We start from the raw sequence: 21007 nt of genomic DNA, 5'->3' as shown, positions 1-21007 counted from the left end.
AACATCAGCGAGTAAAACAAGTTTATACTTGCATTTGGCTCTTTGTGTTGCGTTGCGAAGTTTCTTATGCTCGCGGTGCGAGCAAGGAGAGAGAGAGAGAATCCAGGTGTGTTCGTTTAAGATGGAAGTCCGTTAAGTTGTTTCGTAGGGCGGATTGGTCCGCGTGGTTTTCCGAACTCTAGCGCAAAGCCAGGAAAGACTGTCCCGAAGAGACAGGGCTCAGAGAAGAGATGATGCATCCGAGGGACTCTGGGTGAGTCTCAGCGAGTTTCCAAACTGCGCTGACGGGTTACCTGAGTAACCGGGCGACTGGGCGCTCATGAGTGAACTAAGCCACTGACTGAGATACTGAGCGAATCGTTCGAATTGAGCTATTGAGCGATGATCAATGAGCAATGAGCAAATGAGCAATGATGGCTTGGGCGATAGGCCGTTTTGACCTTTCACACGCCCAGCCCATTTTGGGTGTATGGCCAATGTGTGAAGTGTTCGATCGCGCGGGGAAACAAGCCTTTGTTCTTTCAGACATCACATTTGCATAATTGCATAATGATAAAAGTTTGTTTCCATAACTCTTCAAATCGATATTAAATGACATTGATGCGGCTTATGGTAGTATGATAAATAGAAATGATTGGGAAATAAAGAGTAGATTAATTTGATACTAGACAAGACATGGGTTTAAGATCACGTTGAATAATAATTTCATACCTAAGATATGAACCATGCTACAGTGAACAAAATCAAACTAAAGTGTTAACACACAGTTACATCACACATACATGATCATGCAGTAAAGGGATATAACATATATATACATTTAAACAGCTCATTGTGATTTTTAAATGTGGTTTCATCACAGACATATAGTCTGTGCCCCCAGCTGTGTCTCTGGCGATCGTCGAACGAACGGCTCTCAGGTTTCTCTGGTGGGATTCCTTTGAAGACTGCATTTGTTTTAATTGTCGCCCACTTTACAGCCTTGATAGGTGGTAGATATCTGGGTGATTGTGTTATCAGGACACAGGGTTATCTAAAGTCACAATTTTAGGGCTGTTTACGATCCAGACGCCAAATGGCCTCAATCTGACTCCGAGCCATTTGCTACAATACTCTCTGTGTATATAATGTGTGTGCCTCCTTTGGGGTATTTTTAATATTTATATTTGTATTTATACTGTGTGTAAGATCATGTGTATTATGCTACTATACTTTTGTATCGAGCTAATTTATAATGAATTTAATGTATTGTAATATAGGGGTTATGAATGTATAGTGTTTCAATTTTAAAGGGTTGTGGCCTACAGGGTTAGGGGCTATTTGTCAATGGAAAGATAAGCTTAGGTTTTGTGATCTTGGGGTTAGGGAATGGGGCGGATAAGCTTAGGTCTTGTGACCTTGGGGTTAGGAAAAGGGTAGGTTGGGGCTTCTATCAGTGTGTATGGGGAGGTCAGGGCTCAGGTTTTAGGGTTAGGTTAGGTATAGGGGGTTAGGGTTAGGTTAGGAGTTCAGGTTAGTCCAGAGACTGAACAAGTCCAGACTCGGTTTGCATGGGCCATCAGTCAACTGACCACTCCGAGCAATCCCATCAGCACCCCCAGGAACAGAAAGGCCCCCACCCCACAGTCCCACTGTATGTATGGTTGTTGTACCGTATGTCAAAAGGTATAAGAACATACCTGAGGTATCCATGTACGTAGAGAAACTGTGAGTTCCACATCCACAATCAACAGGTGAACAATTCTTTAATCATGTATAATTTTAATCTCATCAGTGTCTTGTGTTTGTAATTTTTGTGTTTTAATATGAATTATTATATGTGTGTATATATACTGTGTATATAGTGTGTGTGCCTCCTATGGGGTATTTTTTTAATATTTATATTTATACTGTGTGTAAAATCCTGTGTATTATGCTACTATACTTTTGTATAGTATAAATGAATTCAATGTATTGTGATATAGGGGTTATGAATGTATAGTGTTTCAATTATAAAGGGTTGTGGCCTACAGGGTTGGGGGCTATTTGTCAATGAAGGATAATCTTAGGTTTTGTGACCTTGGGGTTAGGGAATGGGGGGGATATACGCTTAGGTCATGTGACCTTGGGGTTAGGAAAAGGGTAGGTTGGGGCTTCTGTCAGTGTGTATGGGGAGATCAGGGCTCAGGTTTTGTGACCTTGGGGTTAGGGAAAGGGGTAGGTGTGGTGTTCTATTTTTGTTGTTGTGGCAAATTGCACAGATATCACCTGACTTGGGGTTAGGCGTAAAGCAAACTGTGCCCCTTGTAATTGTGTTGAGGCCTCTCAATTTGTGTTTGTTCATCTCCTGTGATCGTGATCAGATGTGTTCCTCACAGCTCTCTGTAATGTGAAAAAGAAAATACATTTATATCAAGATATATTATTTGCAAAGAGATAGAATATTCAGAAATATGTGTGTGTATACACAAACCATATGACAGGGGAGACTTCAGTGTGACACACTAGAATAGGAAAAACAGCTGACCTTAGGCCTCATTTAGGCCTCTAGGAAAGGATGTATTGAGTTTTCTAATCCACCAACTTTCTGTGTTAAGTCTGTCTCTAAGTGACCACTGTGGATCTGATTGTAAGCCAGTGGCCCTAAGTTCTTTCAGCCCGTGTTTCAGGAAATGATTAACTAAGTGTCTTTTTTTGTCAATCTTATGTATGATATTATGTACATGTTGGTAAATTCTAGTGTTTATTTTATTTTTAGTTTGTCCAACATACTGAATCTTACACTTATTGCAAAATATCAGATACACACAGTTGGTCGAGTGGGGGGACAGAGACTGTTTTAGTTCAAATATTTGTTTTGTGACTTTATTTTGTATCCATTTCATATGAACATAATATTTACAGAGTCCAGCCCTACTTTTAGTCTGAGGTTTAGGTAGTTTACTGTTTACTAAAATATCTAGTAAGTTCTTATTTCTACAATGAGCTGCAATAGGGTTAGGGTTAGGAGTTCAGGTTAGTCCAGAGACTGAACAAGTCCAGACTCGGTTTGCATGGGCCATCAGTCAACTGACCACTCCGAGCAATCCCATCAGCACCCCCAGGAACAGAAAGGCCCCCACCCCACAGTCCCACTGTATGTATGGTTGTTGTACCGTATGTCAAAAGGTATAAGAACATACCTGAGGTATCCATGTACGTAGAGAAACTGTGAGTTCCACATCCACAATCAACAGGTGAACAATTCTTTAATCATGTATAATTTTAATCTCATCAGTGTCTTGTGTTTGTAATTTTTGTGTTTTAATATGAATTATTATATGTGTGTATATATACTGTGTATATAGTGTGTGTGCCTCCTATGGGGTATTTTTTTAATATTTATATTTATACTGTGTGTAAAATCCTGTGTATTATGCTACTATACTTTTGTATAGTATAAATGAATTCAATGTATTGTGATATAGGGGTTATGAATGTATAGTGTTTCAATTATAAAGGGTTGTGGCCTACAGGGTTGGGGGCTATTTGTCAATGAAGGATAATCTTAGGTTTTGTGACCTTGGGGTTAGGGAATGGGGGGGATATACGCTTAGGTCATGTGACCTTGGGGTTAGGAAAAGGGTAGGTTGGGGCTTCTGTCAGTGTGTATGGGGAGATCAGGGCTCAGGTTTTGTGACCTTGGGGTTAGGGAAAGGGGTAGGTGTGGTTAGGTTAGGAACTGGCTAAAAGCCAGGCCAAAGCCAGACCCAAGGTCCAACTCGGAAGCACTGACCATCGTTCAACTGGCCGCCTCAGGTAAGTCCCCATTATCATGCCAAAGGCCCAAAATAGTATGCACAAGCACTCACATAATTCTACATTTTGAAAAATAAATCCACATTAGTGGTTAGTGAGCTTAGGGCTGCTTTTTGCAGGGCTCGTGTGACGTTGGGGTTAGAGTTTGTGTTCAGGTGAGAGGATCTGTATGGATCTACTTCAATCACCGTCAACATTAAAGGACTCCAGATGGTGTTATGCTGGTGTTCGAGAGAAGGCTTTGGTTTGTTAGCCTGTCACGCGACGTTTCGACAGCTTTTTGTGTCTTCTTCAGGCGAGGCTTAATTTTTAAAAATTATTAAAGAGGACTCAACACCGTTCTTCTGGTGGAGACTGATTTAAAATGAGGCTCTACACTGTTCAAAAGCTTCAGAAGGACCTTCAACATCGTCCAATGACAGAGATTGATACGAGACCGGTACTCTACACTGTTCTTCTGACATATGACCATAACACACCGACCCAAAGTGTGCCTCCATCTTATTTGAGACGTGAGATACCCTTTTATACATCCATCCTATGCTTACTTTCCACATTTCGGGCTGATAGGAGATTTCCAGGGTGGTCTTTAATGTCTATTTCTCAGTGGAAACCAGATCCAAAATAAATACTCCATGTCCATCTTCTTGTTGAGAAACCTTCTTACTAGTTTTGATACCAGCGGAGGCTGATTTTAAATGAGTTCTCGACACTCTATGCGGTGGAGTTTATATACCACACATAAATATTTTTTTATTGTGTGTTTAACATTTTCTTTTAAATGTAAAACCCCTTTAATAATTTTACATCCACTTTTCCTCTGTCTCAGTGTCTATCTTTTATAGCTCTTTATATATCTGAGAAGGGCGTGGCTTCTCTCCTAATTTTCTTTCTTCTTCCCAACGTGAAATAAAATTTTAGAAAGCATATTTTTGCTTTTTACTTGTAATACCATAGTGGAACCATTGGCACAACAATGTGAACCACACTTTTCAAGGTCCAGAGAGCGAGGCACTCGCATGAGTTAGGTTAGGAATTGGCTAAAAGCCAGGCCACAGCCAGACCCAAGGTCCAACTCGGAAGCACTGACCATCGTTCAACTGGCCGCCTCAGGTAAGTCCCCATTATCATGCCAAAGGCCCAAAATAGTATGCACAAGCACTCACATAATTCTACATTTTGAAAAATAAATCCACATTAGTGGTTAGTGAGCTTAGGGCTGCTTTTTGCAGGGCTCGTGTGACGTTGGGGTTAGAGTTTGTGTTCAGGTGAGAGGATCTGTATGGATCTACTTCAATCACCGTCAACATTAAAGGACTCCAGATGGTGTTATGCTGGTGTTCGAGAGAAGGCTTTGGTTTGTTAGCCTGTCACGCGACGTTTCGACAGCTTTTTGTGTCTTCTTCAGGCGAGGCTTAATTTTTAAAAATTATTAAAGAGGACTCAACACCGTTCTTCTGGTGGAGACTGATTTAAAATGAGGCTCTACACTGTTCAAAAGCTTCAGAAGGACCTTCAACATCGTCCAATGACAGAGATTGATACGAGACCGGTACTCTACACTGTTCTTCTGACATATGACCATAACACACCGACCCAAAGTGTGCCTCCATCTTATTTGAGACGTGAGATACCCTTTTATACATCCATCCTATGCTTACTTTCCACATTTCGGGCTGATAGGAGATTTCCAGGGTGGTCTTTAATGTCTATTTCTCAGTGGAAACCAGATCCAAAATAAATACTCCATGTCCATCTTCTTGTTGAGAAACCTTCTTACTAGTTTTGATACCAGCGGAGGCTGATTTTAAATGAGTTCTCGACACTCTATGCGGTGGAGTTTATATACCACACATAAATATTTTTTTATTGTGTGTTTAACATTTTCTTTTAAATGTAAAACCCCTTTAATAATTTTACATCCACTTTTCCTCTGTCTCAGTGTCTATCTTTTATAGCTCTTTATATATCTGAGAAGGGCGTGGCTTCTCTCCTAATTTTCTTTCTTCTTCCCAACGTGAAATAAAATTTTAGAAAGCATATTTTTGCTTTTTACTTGTAATACCATAGTGGAACCATTGGCACAACAATGTGAACCACACTTTTCAAGGTCCAGAGAGCGAGGCACTCGCATGAGTTAGGTTAGGAATTGGCTAAAAGCCAGGCCACAGCCAGACCCAAGGTCCAACTCGGAAGCACTGACCATCGTTCAACTGGCCGCCTCAGGTAAGTCCCCATTATCATGCCAAAGGCCCAAAATAGTATGCACAAGCACTCACATAATTCTACATTTTGAAAAATAAATCCACATTAGTGGTTAGTGAGCTTAGGGCTGCTTTTTGCAGGGCTCGTGTGACGTTGGGGTTAGAGTTTGTGTTCAGGTGAGAGGATCTGTATGGATCTACTTCAATCACCGTCAACATTAAAGGACTCCAGATGGTGTTATGCTGGTGTTCGAGAGAAGGCTTTGGTTTGTTAGCCTGTCACGCGACGTTTCGACAGCTTTTTGTGTCTTCTTCAGGCGAGGCTTAATTTTTAAAAATTATTAAAGAGGACTCAACACCGTTCTTCTGGTGGAGACTGATTTAAAATGAGGCTCTACACTGTTCAAAAGCTTCAGAAGGACCTTCAACATCGTCCAATGACAGAGATTGATACGAGACCGGTACTCTACACTGTTCTTCTGACATATGACCATAACACACCGACCCAAAGTGTGCCTCCATCTTATTTGAGACGTGAGATACCCTTTTATACATCCATCCTATGCTTACTTTCCACATTTCGGGCTGATAGGAGATTTCCAGGGTGGTCTTTAATGTCTATTTCTCAGTGGAAACCAGATCCAAAATAAATACTCCATGTCCATCTTCTTGTTGAGAAACCTTCTTACTAGTTTTGATACCAGCGGAGGCTGATTTTAAATGAGTTCTCGACACTCTATGCGGTGGAGTTTATATACCACACATAAATATTTTTTTATTGTGTGTTTAACATTTTCTTTTAAATGTAAAACCCCTTTAATAATTTTACATCCACTTTTCCTCTGTCTCAGTGTCTATCTTTTATAGCTCTTTATATATCTGAGAAGGGCGTGGCTTCTCTCCTAATTTTCTTTCTTCTTCCCAACGTGAAATAAAATTTTAGAAAGCATATTTTTGCTTTTTACTTGTAATACCATAGTGGAACCATTGGCACAACAATGTGAACCACACTTTTCAAGGTCCAGAGAGCGAGGCACTCGCATGAGTTAGGTTAGGAACTGGGTTAGGGTTAGGTTAGGGTTAGGGTTAGGGTTAGGAGTTCAGGTTAGTCCAGAGACTGAACAAGTCCAGACTCGGTTTGCATGGGCCATCAGTCAACTGACCACTCCGAGCAATCCCATCAGCACCCCCAGGAACAGAAAGGCCCCCACCCCACAGTCCCACTGTATGTATGGTTGTTGTACCGTATGTCAAAAGGTATAAGAACATACCTGAGGTATCCATGTACGTAGAGAAACTGTGAGTTCCACATCCACAATCAACAGGTGAACAATTCTTTAATCATGTATAATTTTAATCTCATCAGTGTCTTGTGTTTGTAATTTTTGTGTTTTAATATGAATTATTATATGTGTGTATATATACTGTGTATATAATGTGTGTGCCTCCTATGGGGTATTTTTTTAATATTTATATTTATATTGTGTGTAAAATCCTGTGTATTATGCTACTATACTTTTGTATAGTATAAATGAATTCAATGTATTGTGATATAGGGGTTATGAATGTATAGTGTTTCAATTATAAAGGGTTGTGGCCTACAGGGTTGGGGGCTATTTGTCAATGAAGGATAATCTTAGGTTTTGTGACCTTGGGGTTAGGGAATGGGGGGGATATACGCTTAGGTCATGTGACCTTGGGGTTAGGAAAAGGGTAGGTTGGGGCTTCTGTCAGTGTGTATGGGGAGATCAGGGCTCAGGTTTGTGACCTTGGGGTTAGGGAAAGGGGTAGGTGTGGTGTTCTATTTTTGTTGTTGTGGCAAATTGCACAGATATCACCTGACTTGGGGTTAGGCGTAAAGCAAACTGTGCCCCTTGTTATTGTGATGAGGCCTCTCAATTTGTGTTTGTTCATCTCCTGTGATCGTGATCAGATGTGTTCCTCACAGCTCTCTGTAATGTGAAAAAGAAAAAACATTTATATCAAGATATATTATTTGTAAAGAGATAGAGTATTCAGAAATATGTGTGTTAGGTTAGGGTTAGGTTAGGGTTAGGGTTAGGTTAGGTATAGGGGGTAAATGCAGGATCAGTCAAATGACTGATCCTCAAATATCTCTTGATAGGAAGGTCGTAGAGACTTCAATCCAAGTTCAAACTGTTCCCTTTTCGATTGCGCTTCTTTTGGTACCACGCTCGACTTCCTGTGATAACCGGAAGTCTGTGTAAAACCGGAAATAAACATTAAAATGCTTATATCTCGAGAACGGAAGGTCATAGAGACACGGGGACAAGTGTGGCGTGTTCCTCGTAGTCGAATTATGTCAGACGGAAGTGTTCAGATTTACTGTACGTCGTTCCGTTCCTGAGATAGGTATAGGGGGTAAATGCAGGATCAGTCAAATGACTGATCCTCAAATATCTGTTGACCAGAAGGTAGTAGAGACCTGAAATTTGGTATACATACTAATTAGTGAGAGCTCTTTCGAATGAGCCCAGTTTCGGCTAGATAGCGCAACCAGCAGTCGAGATACGGAATTGCACATTATTTTCCTATTGGTTTATATACAAAATTGATATCTATATATACTATTTAGAGGTCGCCGGACACGATGGTGGTGTTTTTGAGTCGATGGAAATTGTTGTTTTTTCAGTATGGGTTAGGTTAGGGTTAGGTTAGGAATTGGCTAAAAGCCAGGCCAAAGCCAGACCCAAGGTCCAACTCGGAAGCACTGACCATCGTTCAACTGGCCGCCTCAGGTAAGTCCCCATTATCATACCAAAGGCCCAAAATAGTATGCACAAGCACTCACATTATCCTACATTTTGGAAAAAAAATCCACATTGGTGGTTAGTGAGCTTAGGGCTGCTTTTTGCAGGGCTCGTGTGACGTTGGGGTTAGAGTTTGTGTTCAGGTGAGAGGATCTGTATGGATCTACTTCAATCACCGTCAACATTAAAGGACTCCAGATGGTGTTATGCTGGTGTTCGAGAGAAGGCTTTGGTTTGTTAGCCTGTCACGCGACGTTTCGACAGCTTTTTGTGTCTTCTTCAGGCGAGGCTTAATTTTCTAATTTATTAAAGAGGACTCAACACCGTTCTTCTGGTGGAGACTGATTTTAAAATGAGACTCTACACTGTTCAAAAGTTTCAGAAGGACCTTCAACATCGTCCAATGACAGAGACTAATACCAGACCAGTACTCTACACTGTGCTCCTGACATAAGACCATAACACACCGTACCAAAGTGTGCCTCCATCTTATTTTAGACGTGAGAAACCCTTTTATACATCCATCCTATGCTTACTTTCCACATTTCGGGCTGATAGGAGATTTCTAGGGTGGTCTTTAATGTCTTCTTCTTCAGTGGAAACCGGTTCTAAAACGAGTGCTCCATGTCATTCATCGTGTTGAGAAACCATCTTATTCGTTTTGATACCAGTGGAGACTGATTTTAAATGAGCTCTCAACACACTATGCGGTGGAGTTTATATAGCACACATAAATATTTTTTTATTGTGTGTTTAACATTTTATTTTAAAAGTAAAACCCCTTTAATAATTTTACATGTACTTTTCCTCTGTCTCAGTGTCTATTTTTATAGCTCTTTATATATCTGAGAAGGGCGTGGCTTCTCTCCTAATTTTCTTTCTTCTTCCCAACGTGAAATAAAATTTTAGGAAGCATATTTTTGCTTATTACTTGTAATACCATAGTGAGACCATTGGTACAACAATGGAAACCACACTTTTCAAGGTCCAGAGAGCGAGGCACTCGCGTGAGTTAGGTTAGGAATTGGCTAAAAGCCAGGCCAAAGCCAGACCCAAGGTCCAACTCGGAAGCACTGACCATCGTTCAACTGGCCGCCTCAGGTAAGTCCCCATTATCATACCAAAGGCCCAAAATAGTATGCACAAGCACTCACATTATCCTACATTTTGGAAAAAAAATCCACATTGGTGGTTAGTGAGCTTAGGGCTGCTTTTTGCAGGGCTCGTGTGACGTTGGGGTTAGAGTTTGTGTTCAGGTGAGAGGATCTGTATGGATCTACTTCAATCACCGTCAACATTAAAGGACTCCAGATGGTGTTATGCTGGTGTTCGAGAGAAGGCTTTGGTTTGTTAGCCTGTCACGCGACGTTTCGACAGCTTTTTGTGTCTTCTTCAGGCGAGGTTAGGGTTAGGTTAGGGTTAGGTTAGGGTTAGGGTTAGGGTTAGGTTAGGAACTGGCTAAAAGCCAGGCCAAAGCCAGACCCAAGGTCCAACTCGGAAGCACTGACCATCGTTCAACTGGCTTAGGGTTAGGGTTAGGTTAGGGTTAGGTTAGGGTTAGGGTTAGGTTAGGGTTAGGTTAGGGTTAGGTTAGGGTTAGGGTTAGGTTAGGGTTAGGGTTAGGGTTAGGTTAGGTTAGGGTTAGGTTAGGGTTAGGTTAGGTTAGGGTTAGGTTAGGTTAGGGTTAGGTATAGGGGGTAAATGCAGGATCAGTCAAATGACTGATCCTCAAATATCTCTTGATAGGAAGGTCGTAGAGACTTCAATCCAAGTTCAAACTGTTCCCTTTTCGATTGCGCTTCTTTTGGTACCACGCTCGACTTCCTGTGATAACCGGAAGTCTGTGTAAAACCGGAAATAAACATTAAAATGCTTATATCTCGAGAACGGAAGGTCATAGAGACACGGGGACAAGTGTGGCGTGTTCCTCGTAGTCGAATTATGTCAGACGGAAGTGTTCAGATTTACTGTACGTCGTTCCGTTCCTGAGATAGGTATAGGGGGTAAATGCAGGATCAGTCAAATGACTGATCCTCAAATATCTGTTGACCAGAAGGTAGTAGAGACCTGAAATTTGGTATACATACTAATTAGTGAGAGCTCTTTCGAATGAGCCCAGTTTCGGCTAGATAGCGCAACCAGCAGTCGAGATACGGTATTGCACATTATTTTCCTATTGGTTTATATACAAAATTGATATCTATATATACTATTTAGAGGTCGCCGGACACGATGGTGGTGTTTTTGAGTCGATGGAAATTGTTGTTTTTTCAGTATGGGTTAGGTTAGGGTTAGGTTAGGAATTGGCTAAAAGCCAGGCCAAAGCCAGACCCAAGGTCCAACTCGGAAGCACTGACCATCTTACAACTGGCCGCCTCAGGTATGTCCCCATTATCATACCAAAGTCCCTAAATAGTATGCACAAGCACTCACATTTTCCTACATTTTTGAATAAAAATCCACATTGGTGGTTAGTGAGCTTAGGGCTGCTTTTTGCAGGGCTCGTGTGACGTTGGGGTTAGAGTTTGTGTTCAGGTGAGAGGATCTGTATGGATCTACTTCAATCACCGTCAACATTAAAGGACTCCAGATGGTGTTATGCTGGTGTTCGAGAGAAGGCTTTGGTTTGTTAGCCTGTCACGCGACGTTTCGACAGCTTTTTGTGTCTTCTTCAGGCGAGGCTTAATTTTCTAATTTATTAAAGAGGACTCAACACCGTTCTTCTGGTGGAGACTGATTTTAAAATGAGACTCTACACTGTTCAAAAGCTTCAGAAGGACCTTCAACATCGTCCAATGACAGAGATTGATACGAGACCGGTACTCTACACTGTTCTTCTGACATATGACCATAACACACCGACCCAAAGTGTGCCTCCATCTTATTTGAGACGTGAGATACCCTTTTATACATCCATCCTATGCTTACTTTCCACATTTCGGGCTGATAGGAGATTTCCAGGGTGGTCTTTAATGTCTATTTCTCAGTGGAAACCAGATCCAAAATAAATACTCCATGTCCATCTTCTTGTTGAGAAACCTTCTTACTAGTTTTGATACCAGCGGAGGCTGATTTTAAATGAGTTCTCGACACTCTATGCGGTGGAGTTTATATACCACACATAAATATTTTTTTATTGTGTGTTTAACATTTTAGGGTTAGGGTTAGGGTTAGGGTTAGGTTAGGAATTGGCTAAAAGCCAGGCCAAAGCCAGACCCAAGGTCCAACTCGGAAGCACTGACCATCGTTCAACTGGCCGCCTCAGGTAAGTCCCCATTATCATACCAAAGGCCCAAAATAGTATGCACAAGCACTCACATTATCCTACATTTTGGAAAAAAAATCCACATTGGTGGTTAGTGAGCTTAGGGCTGCTTTTTGCAGGGCTCGTGTGACGTTGGGGTTAGAGTTTGTGTTCAGGTGAGAGGATCTGTATGGATCTACTTCAATCACCGTCAACATTAAAGGACTCCAGATGGTGTTATGCTGGTGTTCGAGAGAAGGCTTTGGTTTGTTAGCCTGTCACGCGACGTTTCGACAGCTTTTTGTGTCTTCTTCAGGCGAGGCTTAATTTTCTAATTTATTAAAGAGGACTCAACACCGTTCTTCTGGTGGAGACTGATTTTAAAATGAGACTCTACACTGTTCAAAAGTTTCAGAAGGACCTTCAACATCGTCCAATGACAGAGACTAATACCAGACCAGTACTCTACACTGTGCTCCTGACATAAGACCATAACACACCGTACCAAAGTGTGCCTCCATCTTATTTTAGACGTGAGAAACCCTTTTATACATCCATCCTATGCTTACTTTCCACATTTCGGGCTGATAGGAGATTTCTAGGGTGGTCTTTAATGTCTTCTTCTTCAGTGGAAACCGGTTCTAAAACGAGTGCTCCATGTCATTCATCGTGTTGAGAAACCATCTTATTCGTTTTGATACCAGTGGAGACTGATTTTAAATGAGCTCTCAACACACTATGCGGTGGAGTTTATATAGCACACATAAATATTTTTTTATTGTGTGTTTAACATTTTATTTTAAAAGTAAAACCCCTTTAATAATTTTACATGTACTTTTCCTCTGTCTCAGTGTCTATTTTTATAGCTCTTTATATATCTGAGAAGGGCGTGGCTTCTCTCCTAATTTTCTTTCTTCTTCCCAACGTGAAATAAAATTTTAGGAAGCATATTTTTGCTTATTACTTGTAATACCATAGTGAGACCATTGGTACAACAATGGAAACCACACTTTTCAAGGTCCAGAGAGCGAGGCACTCGCGTGAGTTAGGTTAGGAATTGGCTAAAAGCCAGGCCAAAGCCAGACCCAAGGTCCAACTCGGAAGCACTGACCATCGTTCAACTGGCCGCCTCAGGTAAGTCCCCATTATCATACCAAAGGCCCAAAATAGTATGCACAAGCACTCACATTATCCTACATTTTGGAAAAAAAATCCACATTGGTGGTTAGTGAGCTTAGGGCTGCTTTTTGCAGGGCTCGTGTGACGTTGGGGTTAGAGTTTGTGTTCAGGTGAGAGGATCTGTATGGATCTACTTCAATCACCGTCAACATTAAAGGACTCCAGATGGTGTTATGCTGGTGTTCGAGAGAAGGCTTTGGTTTGTTAGCCTGTCACGCGACGTTTCGACAGCTTTTTGTGTCTTCTTCAGGCGAGGCTTAATTTTCTAATTTATTAAAGAGGACTCAACACCGTTCTTCTGGTGGAGACTGATTTTAAAATGAGACTCTACACTGTTCAAAAGTTTCAGAAGGACCTTCAACATCGTCCAATGACAGAGACTAATACCAGACCAGTACTCTACACTGTGCTCCTGACATAAGACCATAACACACCGTACCAAAGTGTGCCTCCATCTTATTTTAGACGTGAGAAACCCTTTTATACATCCATCCTATGCTTACTTTCCACATTTCGGGCTGATAGGAGATTTCTAGGGTGGTCTTTAATGTCTTCTTCTTCAGTGGAAACCGGTTCTAAAACGAGTGCTCCATGTCATTCATCGTGTTGAGAAACCATCTTATTCGTTTTGATACCAGTGGAGACTGATTTTAAATGAGCTCTCAACACACTATGCGGTGGAGTTTATATAGCACACATAAATATTTTTTTATTGTGTGTTTAACATTTTATTTTAAAAGTAAAACCCCTTTAATAATTTTACATGTACTTTTCCTCTGTCTCAGTGTCTATTTTTATAGCTCTTTATATATCTGAGAAGGGCGTGGCTTCTCTCCTAATTTTCTTTCTTCTTCCCAACGTGAAATAAAATTTTAGGAAGCATATTTTTGCTTATTACTTGTAATACCATAGTGAGACCATTGGTACAACAATGGAAACCACACTTTTCAAGGTCCAGAGAGCGAGGCACTCGCGTGAGTTAGGTTAGGAATTGGCTAAAAGCCAGGCCAAAGCCAGACCCAAGGTCCAACTCGGAAGCACTGACCATCGTTCAACTGGCCGCCTCAGGTAAGTCCCCATTATCATACCAAAGGCCCAAAATAGTATGCACAAGCACTCACATTATCCTACATTTTGGAAAAAAAATCCACATTGGTGGTTAGTGAGCTTAGGGCTGCTTTTTGCAGGGCTCGTGTGACGTTGGGGTTAGAGTTTGTGTTCAGGTGAGAGGATCTGTATGGATCTACTTCAATCACCGTCAACATTAAAGGACTCCAGATGGTGTTATGCTGGTGTTCGAGAGAAGGCTTTGGTTTGTTAGCCTGTCACGCGACGTTTCGACAGCTTTTTGTGTCTTCTTCAGGCGAGGCTTAATTTTCTAATTTATTAAAGAGGACTCAACACCGTTCTTCTGGTGGAGACTGATTTTAAAATGAGACTCTACACTGTTCAAAAGTTTCAGAAGGACCTTCAACATCGTCCAATGACAGAGACTAATACCAGACCAGTACTCTACACTGTGCTCCTGACATAAGACCATAACACACCGTACCAAAGTGTGCCTCCATCTTATTTTAGACGTGAGAAACCCTTTTATACATCCATCCTATGCTTACTTTCCACATTTCGGGCTGATAGGAGATTTCTAGGGTGGTCTTTAATGTCTTCTTCTTCAGTGGAAACCGGTTCTAAAACGAGTGCTCCATGTCATTCATCGTGTTGAGAAACCATCTTATTCGTTTTGATACCAGTGGAGACTGATTTTAAATGAGCTCTCAACACACTATGCGGTGGAGTTTATATAGCACACATAAATATTTTTTTATTGTGTGTTTAACATTTTATTTTAAAAGTAAAACCCCTTTAATAATTTTACATGTACTTTTCCTCTGTCTCAGTGTCTATTTTTATAGCTCTTTATATATCTGAGAAGGGCGTGGCTTCTCTCCTAATTTTCTTTCTTCTTCCCAACGTGAAATAAAATTTTAGGAAGCATATTTTTGCTTATTACTTGTAATACCATAGTGAGACCATTGGTACAACAATGGAAACCACACTTTTCAAGGTCCAGAGAGCGAGGCACTCGCGTGAGTTAGGTTAGGAATTGGCTAAAAGCCAGGCCAAAGCCAGACCCAAGGTCCAACTCGGAAGCACTGACCATCGTTCAACTGGCCGCCTCAGGTAAGTCCCCATTATCATACCAAAGGCCCAAAATAGTATGCACAAGCACTCACATTATCCTACATTTTGGAAAAAAAATCCACATTGGTGGTTAGTGAGCTTAGGGCTGCTTTTTGCAGGGCTCGTGTGACGTTGGGGTTAGAGTTTGTGTTCAGGTGAGAGGATCTGTATGGATCTACTTCAATCACCGTCAACATTAAAGGACTCCAGATGGTGTTATGCTGGTGTTCGAGAGAAGGCTTTGGTTTGTTAGCCTGTCACGCGACGTTTCGACAGCTTTTTGTGTCTTCTTCAGGCGAGGCTTAATTTTCTAATTTATTAAAGAGGACTCAACACCGTTCTTCTGGTGGAGACTGATTTTAAAATGAGACTCTACACTGTTCAAAAGTTTCAGAAGGACCTTCAACATCGTCCAATGACAGAGACTAATACCAGACCAGTACTCTACACTGTGCTCCTGACATAAGACCATAACACACCGTACCAAAGTGTGCCTCCATCTTATTTTAGACGTGAGAAACCCTTTTATACATCCATCCTATGCTTACTTTCCACATTTCGGGCTGATAGGAGATTTCTAGGGTGGTCTTTAATGTCTTCTTCTTCAGTGGAAACCGGTTCTAAAACGAGTGCTCCATGTCATTCATCGTGTTGAGAAACCATCTTATTCGTTTTGATACCAGTGGAGACTGATTTTAAATGAGCTCTCAACACACTATGCGGTGGAGTTTATATAGCACACATAAATATTTTTTTATTGTGTGTTTAACATTTTATTTTAAAAGTAAAACCCCTTTAATAATTTTACATGTACTTTTCCTCTGTCTCAGTGTCTATTTTTATAGCTCTTTATATATCTGAGAAGGGCGTGGCTTCTCTCCTAATTTTCTTTCTTCTTCCCAACGTGAAATAAAATTTTAGGAAGCATATTTTTGCTTATTACTTGTAATACCATAGTGAGACCATTGGTACAACAATGGAAACCACACTTTTCAAGGTCCAGAGAGCGAGGCACTCGCGTGAGTTAGGTTAGGAATTGGCTAAAAGCCAGGCCAAAGCCAGACCCAAGGTCCAACTCGGAAGCACTGACCATCGTTCAACTGGCCGCCTCAGGTAAGTCCCCATTATCATACCAAAGGCCCAAAATAGTATGCACAAGCACTCACATTATCCTACATTTTGGAAAAAAAATCCACATTGGTGGTTAGTGAGCTTAGGGCTGCTTTTTGCAGGGCTCGTGTGACGTTGGGGTTAGAGTTTGTGTTCAGGTGAGAGGATCTGTATGGATCTACTTCAATCACCGTCAACATTAAAGGACTCCAGATGGTGTTATGCTGGTGTTCGAGAGAAGGCTTTGGTTTGTTAGCCTGTCACGCGACGTTTCGACAGCTTTTTGTGTCTTCTTCAGGCGAGGCTTAATTTTCTAATTTATTAAAGAGGACTCAACACCGTTCTTCTGGTGGAGACTGATTTTAAAATGAGACTCTACACTGTTCAAAAGTTTCAGAAGGACCTTCAACATCGTCCAATGACAGAGACTAATACCAGACCAGTACTCTACACTGTGCTCCTGACATAAGACCATAACACACCGTACCAAAGTGTGCCTCCATCTTATTTTAGACGTGAGAAACCCTTTTATACATCCATCCTATGCTTACTTTCCACATTTCGGGCTGATAGGAGATTTCTAGGGTGGTCTTTAATGTCTTCTTCTTCAGTGGAAACCGGTTCTAAAACGAGTGCTCCATGTCATTCATCGTGTTGAGAAACCATCTTATTCGTTTTGATACCAGTGGAGACTGATTTTAAATGAGCTCTCAACACACTATGCGGTGGAGTTTATATAGCACACATAAATATTTTTTTATTGTGTGTTTAACATTTTATTTTAAAAGTAAAACCCCTTTAATAATTTTACATGTACTTTTCCTCTGTCTCAGTGTCTATTTTTATAGCTCTTTATATATCTGAGAAGGGCGTGGCTTCTCTCCTAATTTTCTTTCTTCTTCCCAACGTGAAATAAAATTTTAGGAAGCATATTTTTGCTTATTACTTGTAATACCATAGTGAGACCATTGGTACAACAATGGAAACCACACTTTTCAAGGTCCAGAGAGCGAGGCACTCGCGTGAGTTAGGTTAGGAATTGGCTAAAAGCCAGGCCAAAGCCAGACCCAAGGTCCAACTCGGAAGCACTGACCATCGTTCAACTGGCCGCCTCAGGTAAGTCCCCATTATCATACCAAAGGCCCAAAATAGTATGCACAAGCACTCACATTATCCTACATTTTGGAAAAAAAATCCACATTGGTGGTTAGTGAGCTTAGGGCTGCTTTTTGCAGGGCTCGTGTGACGTTGGGGTTAGAGTTTGTGTTCAGGTGAGAGGATCTGTATGGATCTACTTCAATCACCGTCAACATTAAAGGACTCCAGATGGTGTTATGCTGGTGTTCGAGAGAAGGCTTTGGTTTGTTAGCCTGTCACGCGACGTTTCGACAGCTTTTTGTGTCTTCTTCAGGCGAGGCTTAATTTTCTAATTTATTAAAGAGGACTCAACACCGTTCTTCTGGTGGAGACTGATTTTAAAATGAGACTCTACACTGTTCAAAAGTTTCAGAAGGACCTTCAACATCGTCCAATGACAGAGACTAATACCAGACCAGTACTCTACACTGTGCTCCTGACATAAGACCATAACACACCGTACCAAAGTGTGCCTCCATCTTATTTTAGACGTGAGAAACCCTTTTATACATCCATCCTATGCTTACTTTCCACATTTCGGGCTGATAGGAGATTTCTAGGGTGGTCTTTAATGTCTTCTTCTTCAGTGGAAACCGGTTCTAAAACGAGTGCTCCATGTCATTCATCGTGTTGAGAAACCATCTTATTCGTTTTGATACCAGTGGAGACTGATTTTAAATGAGCTCTCAACACACTATGCGGTGGAGTTTATATAGCACACATAAATATTTTTTTATTGTGTGTTTAACATTTTATTTTAAAAGTAAAACCCCTTTAATAATTTTACATGTACTTTTCCTCTGTCTCAGTGTCTATTTTTATAGCTCTTTATATATCTGAGAAGGGCGTGGCTTCTCTCCTAATTTTCTTTCTTCTTCCCAACGTGAAATAAAATTTTAGGAAGCATATTTTTGCTTATTACTTGTAATACCATAGTGAGACCATTGGTACAACAATGGAAACCACACTTTTCAAGGTCCAGAGAGCGAGGCACTCGCGTGAGTTAGGTTAGGAATTGGCTAAAAGCCAGGCCAAAGCCAGACCCAAGGTCCAACTCGGAAGCACTGACCATCGTTCAACTGGCCGCCTCAGGTAAGTCCCCATTATCATACCAAAGGCCCAAAATAGTATGCACAAGCACTCACATTATCCTACATTTTGGAAAAAAAATCCACATTGGTGGTTAGTGAGCTTAGGGCTGCTTTTTGCAGGGCTCGTGTGACGTTGGGGTTAGAGTTTGTGTTCAGGTGAGAGGATCTGTATGGATCTACTTCAATCACCGTCAACATTAAAGGACTCCAGATGGTGTTATGCTGGTGTTCGAGAGAAGGCTTTGGTTTGTTAGCCTGTCACGCGACGTTTCGACAGCTTTTTGTGTCTTCTTCAGGCGAGGCTTAATTTTCTAATTTATTAAAGAGGACTCAACACCGTTCTTCTGGTGGAGACTGATTTTAAAATGAGACTCTACACTGTTCAAAAGTTTCAGAAGGACCTTCAACATCGTCCAATGACAGAGACTAATACCAGACCAGTACTCTACACTGTGCTCCTGACATAAGACCATAACACACCGTACCAAAGTGTGCCTCCATCTTATTTTAGACGTGAGAAACCCTTTTATACATCCATCCTATGCTTACTTTCCACATTTCGGGCTGATAGGAGATTTCTAGGGTGGTCTTTAATGTCTTCTTCTTCAGTGGAAACCGGTTCTAAAACGAGTGCTCCATGTCATTCATCGTGTTGAGAAACCATCTTATTCGTTTTGATACCAGTGGAGACTGATTTTAAATGAGCTCTCAACACACTATGCGGTGGAGTTTATATAGCACACATAAATATTTTTTTATTGTGTGTTTAACATTTTATTTTAAAAGTAAAACCCCTTTAATAATTTTACATGTACTTTTCCTCTGTCTCAGTGTCTATTTTTATAGCTCTTTATATATCTGAGGAGGGCGTGGCTTCTCTCCTAATTTTCTTTCTTCTTCCCAACGTGAAATAAAATTTTAGGAAGCATATTTTTGCTTATTACTTGTAATACCAGAGTGAGACCATTGGTACAACAATGGAAACCACACTTTTCAAGGTCCAGAGAGCGAGGCACTCGCGTGAGTTAGGTTAGGAATTGGCTAAAAGCCAGGCCAAAGCCAGACCCAAGGTCCAACTCGGAAGCACTGACCATCGTTCAACTGGCCGCCTCAGGTAAGTCCCCATTATCATACCAAAGGCCCAAAATAGTATGCACAAGCACTCACATTATCCTACATTTTGGAAAAAAAATCCACATTGGTGGTTAGTGAGCTTAGGGCTGCTTTTTGCAGGGCTCGTGTGACGTTGGGGTTAGAGTTTGTGTTCAGGTGAGAGGATCTGTATGGATCTACTTCAATCACCGTCAACATTAAAGGACTCCAGATGGTGTTATGCTGGTGTTCGAGAGAAGGCTTTGGTTTGTTAGCCTGTCACGCGACGTTTCGACAGCTTTTTGTGTCTTCTTCAGGCGAGGCTTAATTTTCTAATTTATTAAAGAGGACTCAACACCGTTCTTCTGGTGGAGACTGATTTTAAAATGAGACTCTACACTGTTCAAAAGTTTCAGAAGGACCTTCAACATCGTCCAATGACAGAGACTAATACCAGACCAGTACTCTACACTGTGCTCCTGACATAAGACCATAACACACCGTACCAAAGTGTGCCTCCATCTTATTTTAGACGTGAGAAACCCTTTTATACATCCATCCTATGCTTACTTTCCACATTTCGGGCTGATAGGAGATTTCTAGGGTGGTCTTTAATGTCTTCTTCTTCAGTGGAAACCGGTTCTAAAACGAGTGCTCCATGTCATTCATCGTGTTGAGAAACCATCTTATTCGTTTTGATACCAGTGGAGACTGATTTTAAATGAGCTCTCAACACACTATGCGGTGGAGTTTATATAGCACACATAAATATTTTTTTATTGTGTGTTTAACATTTTATTTTAAAAGTAAAACCCCTTTAATAATTTTACATGTACTTTTCCTCTGTCTCAGTGTCTATTTTTATAGCTCTTTATATATCTGAGAAGGGCGTGGCTTCTCTCCTAATTTTCTTTCTTCTTCCCAACGTGAAATAAAATTTTAGGAAGCATATTTTTGCTTATTACTTGTAATACCATAGTGAGACCATTGGTACAACAATGGAAACCACACTTTTCAAGGTCCAGAGAGCGAGGCACTCGCGTGAGTTAGGTTAGGAATTGGCTAAAAGCCAGGCCAAAGCCAGACCCAAGGTCCAACTCGGAAGCACTGACCATCGTTCAACTGGCCGCCTCAGGTAAGTCCCCATTATCATACCAAAGGCCCAAAATAGTATGCACAAGCACTCACATTATCCTACATTTTGGAAAAAAAATCCACATT

This window comes from Misgurnus anguillicaudatus, chromosome 19 (genome assembly GCF_027580225.2).
Source record: "Misgurnus anguillicaudatus chromosome 19, ASM2758022v2, whole genome shotgun sequence".
Classification (NCBI taxonomy): Eukaryota; Metazoa; Chordata; class Actinopteri; order Cypriniformes; family Cobitidae; genus Misgurnus; species Misgurnus anguillicaudatus.
Note: the sequence above shows the minus strand (reverse complement) of the source record.